Source organism: Cryptomeria japonica, chromosome 8 (genome assembly GCF_030272615.1).
Source record: "Cryptomeria japonica chromosome 8, Sugi_1.0, whole genome shotgun sequence".
In the NCBI taxonomy this organism is placed as follows: domain Eukaryota; kingdom Viridiplantae; phylum Streptophyta; class Pinopsida; order Cupressales; family Cupressaceae; genus Cryptomeria; species Cryptomeria japonica.
The window spans coordinates 720,507,288-720,514,262 of NC_081412.1; positions in this window are offsets into that span (position 1 = coordinate 720,507,288).

A 6,975-nucleotide genomic window follows, 5' to 3' on the forward strand; every position below is an offset into this window, starting at 1 on the left:
TGCACCGAAAAGGGTTTTTCTGTCTCTGCAAATGAAGCCCAAACCTACAATTACAGTTGTGCATCTGCAACCTACACACAAAAAACAAGGAAAGAAGGGTTGTGGATAGGGGTTTGCCTTAGTCAAACCTCGGTTGAGGAATCAACCTTGAAAGAAAGTAATTGCAAATGCTTAAATATAAATGATGGAAATATATACCTTGTAGATCTGCAATTTGTTGCTGATGGTTTCTTTGCTTCTTGGATGTAATCACAAATGTTGTATGAAATGACATGTAGCATGACAAAACCCTAACACACACACTTGCTTGCAAATGAATGTTGTAATGTTGCTCCAATGGATGAATGAAGAAGACACATGAAGAAGAGAACTTGATGGATGCTTGAACACTTGAATGCTTGCAGACCTTCCTCTTGAATTTCGCTTATTCTCCTTATCCTTGTATCATTTTTCACTTATGCAAATGAGAGAGTTAGATCCCCTTTTATACTAGCCTAGAAGAGTTTTTTTTATCTCACTGAAGGCCGACATAGGAGGATTTAAGTCCCCGAGAAGCAAACTGGGTTCAAGGGTCGGATGGACCTATCTTAGGGTCACCTAAATAGGGGGGACAGGGATGCCATGCCCCTATTCAAGGGGGATAGGGGCACCATGCCCCTATCTTAGGGGGGACAGGGGTGCCACGCCCTTGTTCTGCCCTATTTTGGGGCTTGGATAGGGTCCTGAGGTGATATCAGGGCTGAAATAGGGGGAGACTCAGAATGAAGGTGTAGAGAGGGATCCCAATTGAGTAGGGAGATGCAGTCACAAAGGTGAGGGCCTAAGACATGGTCAAAATTTCAAGGGTTGCAATTTTACGATGTCACACACACACACACACACACACACACACACACACACACACACACACACACACACACACACACACACACACACACACACACACACACAAACACACATACGTACATATACATACATACATATACATATACATATAGCTTTTAAACATTATATATATAATATTCTTATTTATATGTTCAAGTTATATTATACATATATGTTTTTTATTAAAATAAGCAACAAAACAAGGGTGATGACCCTATACAAACTTAGGTTGAATATGCCACTTACAATAGATCATGAACAAACTAATGACAGTAAAACAAAGGCCATAATAGACCACTTGCACACACTAGCAACACAGTTAGATCCCACAACAGGACTATGGAAAAATGCCCACAACTTAGGGAAGAGTATGGGAGGAGGAAGAACTACCTTTTCCTCTATGGCTAACAACAATTTAGGAAATACTGATGTTTGGACCATCATTAAAAGTGGGATCAATAGGGGAAACTCCCTTAGAGGGTCTATCAACACTAGGAGTGGACAACAAGAGTAGTATCTACAAGGCTAGAGGTGGCCACACCAGTAGAAAAAGGTGGAGTAGAGTCCATGAGGATCGAGGAGGACACACTAATAGCAAGAAGCTCAACATCATCCTAAGAGGAGTCGTCATCAACTTGTGAGGAGTCATTAGAAGATGAATCAAAAGCTTGGATAGCTAGGTGATCACCATTAACATTCTTCCACCAAGTAACAACACTGTTATGGTGCAATAGAGAATAGTCAATAACTAAGTGACCAATTGAGAAGCATCTTTGACAATGAAAGGGGAGGCCCTCATAATCCAATGACTGAGTCCATTAGCTATCCCCAACTAGAAGAATCGCATCCCTAGGAAGAGGCGTAGAGATGTGAATTTCAATCAAAATGCGAGCAAAAGTAGAGTGACCCATGAAGGAAGTGGTATCATCAACCTTAAAAAAGTGGTTAATAGAGTTTAGAATAACCTCATAACATGAAATATCCCAAAAATGAAGAGAATATTGGGAAGACGAACCCACGCCGGATGCACATTGAGTGGTTCAATAAGAGGGTTAAAAGATGTTGTCTAAGGTTTGACTGAGAGAGAGAGTTTACTCCCCTAGCCCACAACTTGCTCAACAAGTGGTTCAATAAGTGGGTTAAAAGAGGTTTTCCAAGATTTGATCGATAGAGAGTTTACTCTTGAAGCCCATTACTTGCACTTAGCACCAAGTCATAGGCATCAAACAATAAAAAGGACTTAGCACAAGGGAAGAGTTCAATGCTACCAAGAACCAAGGGCTTCCAAGAATCCATCACCTAGTGATGCAGATCTAGGAGAGAAGGATAAAGACTAGCAAATCGACACACCAACCCACAATGTTGGTAGAAATCTACATTTTCCACCACATATTTGCCATAAAACATAAAAGGGTATGTATTGACACAAAGAAGAGGATGAGATTTACCTTTGAAAGGAAAAGTAGTAGTAGATCGAACAACCCAAGAAAATCTTTGCCCATCAACAGTAGAAAAAGGAATTAGAGGGGGGACTCCAACACCCACAACACCAACCAAAGAGCTAGGAGTAGGTTGACTAGGATAATGCAAAGAGAGAACCCTTCCCCCCTAGAGTAGCAATGATAATAGTGCAACTAGGGAGAGACACTAGATTCTCCATAGTCTCAGCCCCATCTGCATCATAAAAGGGCTCAACAACCCCCATGTGAGAGCCAAAGGTCACAGGCAGATGAGGGAAAGACCCCATAATAGAGACAAGCATCGAAGCAATGACAAGATCATTAAACATCATAGGAGTGGGAAACCCATGCAAACCCTTCACATGAGAGAAAGATGTTCCATGAGTGGGAGCCCGAGCCATTGCATGAGAGAGAGACATCTAGTTTAGTAATAATACATTTTGACAATAAATATATTAATAATAATAATAATAATATTTAAGGTGAATTAAAAATAGTGTCAAGATCGAGGTCAATAAGATAAGGCAAAGATGGTTTAGGTCAATATCATGTACCTTCTCCAAATTTTCTTCCCGTGTGGATGAATCCAAAAGTGAAATGATGGATATTAATGTTGCAAACATAGTTGACAAAGATGCAAAAATATTTTCACTATAGAACAATCATTGGTAAGATTTTAAGTGGTTGTTGATGTAGATAAGAAATCAAATGTTGGGTAAAAAGAAAATGGGAGAGAATGAATGAAATGATGAATAATGATGAACAACAAATACCCTATTCAGTACTGAGAAGGGGAGGGGGGGGGGGGGGGGTGAATCAGTTCAAACAAAAACTTTCTCAACAACTTATCAAGTTAAAACAATACCAACCGGTTGTCTTCATCACTGAACTTAACCATGGCAATACTGGTTAAACACAGTAAGACTTCAGACAACATAAACCGATAAGTCTGATCACTTCAAATACATTCAATACTTGATAACAACTTCACCCATAAACATATGCATGTGGTATACTAGTAATACCATAACCTATTAGCTCTACATGCATAATCACTAAAAAACAGAATACTTAATCATCACATGAAAAATGCACAACTCATGACACACAGATTTTTCATGTGGAAACCCAAATGGGAAAAACCACGGTGGGGATGAATACCCACAAGCTTGTTTTGAACTCTTTTGAAGCTTGCTCTGTTAGGAGCCTAGTCCGGTTAAAGACTTTACAATAAGATTCTATTAGAAACCGATCCTGTTAAAGATCACCCAGTTAAGGGATGGCTATATACCCTATTAAAGGTTGAAACCCTGTTAAAGGTTACCTCGCTAGAGGATTTGAAGAATTCAATGATCTTGAGTCACCCGGTTAAAGGATTTACAATAAGCTTGTTAAAGCTACCCAGTAAAGGGAATTTCCAACTGTTGAAATGGTTAGAAGACAACAGGTAAAACTATGATCTGATAACAACACTACATGCCAAGGCAGATCCTTTTCATTTCCTCTCTTCTGCAATCACACTCTGTAGTTTTCCTCTTACTGGTCTGGCAAGTATCTCATCACTCGGATACACACACAACATTTCCCAATAACAAACAATAACAAACATCATCGACCTTATAGACAACAATTAGGTAGGTAGCATAAACCCTAAACCCTAAGCATTTAGGTTTATAATACAAGCGGTCCAATCCCTACCGTCCAAACACTTTGCATAGAGCAATACAATATTAAATAGATCTCAAGACAATCTGCATCATTCATTCTTCACCGCAGATGAGAATTAGTAATCCATCATGCTCTCTTCTCATACTGCTAAGAAGAATGATCATTCTCGAGGTAGACATTTAATGCAATCGATCTTCACATGCAAGATCCTCAAGGAAATCCTTCATGCGCACAAAACTAACGTGGCACCTCGATCTCGTCCTCATTTTTTAGCTAACTCATCACAGAATGTCTTCAGTTGTATCGCACAAGCTGGATTGCCAAACCGGAAACCCTAGAGTTGAGACTACCAACCGATAGTCACACTTAGTGAAACCCCGACACCAGTTCACCGTCTTCTTCCAGTCTGCATATCGGTTCACTTTCACTTATTAACATCAATGACAACATGCATTATCATCATATCATCATGTCGATTCATCATATGCCAACAATATCCAACATGAAATTTAATTCCTACCAAAACACTTTGTTCTTGATGACTTTGATAGGGAGGAGATAAAAAATTGGGAGAGAGAGAATGAAATTTACTTCCTACCAAAACACTTATTTCTTGTTGATTTCAATAGGGAGGAGGATTAGGATGTGATTATGAATAGAAATCCATAGAGAATGGGAAATCTATATGTGTTCACTTGGATATGAAAACCAAACTTTGACCCTAGAGCGATGTTCCCTTCAAATGTCCCTGTTGGATACAATTATACAACTTTCCCTTTGAGTATTGGTCTTAGGACTACTTGAAACAAATTGGTAATTAACTTGGTTTTCCCTAGAAATAGACATGGGTGACGGTGATTAAATTATTTATGTGTCATATTCAACTCATCTCTACTGCTAAACTCCCCTTATCAATCTGATTGTGTACCTCTTGTTGGCCATGTACTCAATCCATTGAAATAGATGAAAATATTTGTTTTGTTTCAAATGCAGTACTAGATTCCATTGTGAAACTAATTGTCATCACCCTGAAGTAAAAAGATTGACTCCAAAAAAAGTATCCCATAAATAACACTGCCTTGGAGATGGTGGTGGTTGACAGGGAATGACATATCCAAAACATGGGAAAAACCCTTCCCCTATTAAAGAACATTTGGTGGAAGATCCCTTCAGTCTAACATCCATGGATAATATGCCAAAAATCTCCAAACTTACCAAAAAAAGATAATTTAGAAAGTTGTATAGATTTGAAAGGACCAAAGATCACAAATGAAAAATATTTGGAGCCAAAGATAGATCTAAAATTAGATCAAGAAATCAAAGAGGATGTATTGGACATAATTGACCCAAGGACTATTAGTTAATTTTTTGCCAAACTTCAAAAAGCTATACATATTATATCTAGGACTGGATGCAAAAATAATAAATAGAAAAGGGAGGAGGATGCCCTCGAATGTGACCAAACCTCAATCAGATCACACATGTTGATATCCAAGGGAGGAGAGATCTCCCTTGGAGGAAAATTAAGGTCCTCACATGGAATGTAAGGGGCTTAAACACCCCTAATAAGAGGTGCATGATCAAGTCCCAATTAGAAACCCAATCGATTGATTTAATCCTCATTCAAGAGTCAAAACTCTCATAAAAGGATGTAGAATTCTTCATCAAACATTGCAAAGGTTAGGATGGACATTTCATTGACTTTGTTGGTACTTTTATGGGAATTGATATAATGTGGAATACCAGCAAATTCAAGGTGGTTCTGCTCTCACAAAACTAAAACTATCTTAAGGCTAGTGTATGTTGTTTGTCTTCAAATCTGGCTTTTTCAATATACAATGTTTATGGCTCAATAAAATTTGGGGATAAAAAAACATTATGGGATACTCTTGGACTTGACTTCCGAACGATGACAAATAAACTCATTGTTGTGGGAGATTTCAATGCCATCTTAGATGCAAGTGAAAAGATTGAAGGTCTTGGCGGGATGACCCAAACACAAATGGGCCATCTTTTGTCAACACAAATGGCTTACTTGATGTTATTCCAACTAATGATAAATTCACATGGTATAATAGTAGATGTGGCTTTACTAACATTGTTGAAATATTGGATTGTTTCCTTATCTCAAAGGACTAAATGGGAACCTCCTTCTAATCGACCTCACAAATTAAATTTATTCCAATTTTGGATCACTTTCTAGTGGAACTTAAAATATGTGAAGACTCTCTCTCCTCCAAATCTTATTTCCATTTTGAAAAAATGTGGTTTAGGAGACAAGACTTGATTCATCTTTCAAAAGGGTGGTGGACTGAATCTAACATCTACTCAGGCACCAAGATGTTTATTTTTGGCAAAAGGCTACACTTCATCAAAGGAAAGTTGAAGCATTGGAACAAGACTTCATTCCACAATATCTTTGAAGAAAAATAAAGAATTAAAACAAATGGAAATTTTAAGTGAATTTGTCATTCATAATGGCATGCCACACTCAAAATGCATGAAAGAAAAAGATCTCATGGCGAAATATGGAAAAATATTGAACAGGGAAGAGTGATATTGGTAGTTAGAATCATGAAAAGTTTGGCTACAGAAGTGGGACCTCAACACCAAATTCTTTCATAATGCAACCAAAATTTGAAGAGGATGTAACAATATTACACAACTTAGCATTGAAGATGTTTGTTTGATTATTGATCCCAAGGACATATAGGTAAAGGGAGTTTTCTATTTTGAAGAAATGCTTGGTGGTGATGGGGCCATAGAACTGTTACAAAATTACTTGGTGGAATGTGTCATGAAGTTAGTTACTGAGGATGACAATGCATTTTTGGCATCTTAAATCATGACATAAGAAGTTATATGCCCAACATTCCAATTAAATCTTGATAAAGCCCCAGGCCTAGATGGGGTTCCAGTACTAATTTGTTAGAAACATTGGGAGTTTATGTTGGATGACATT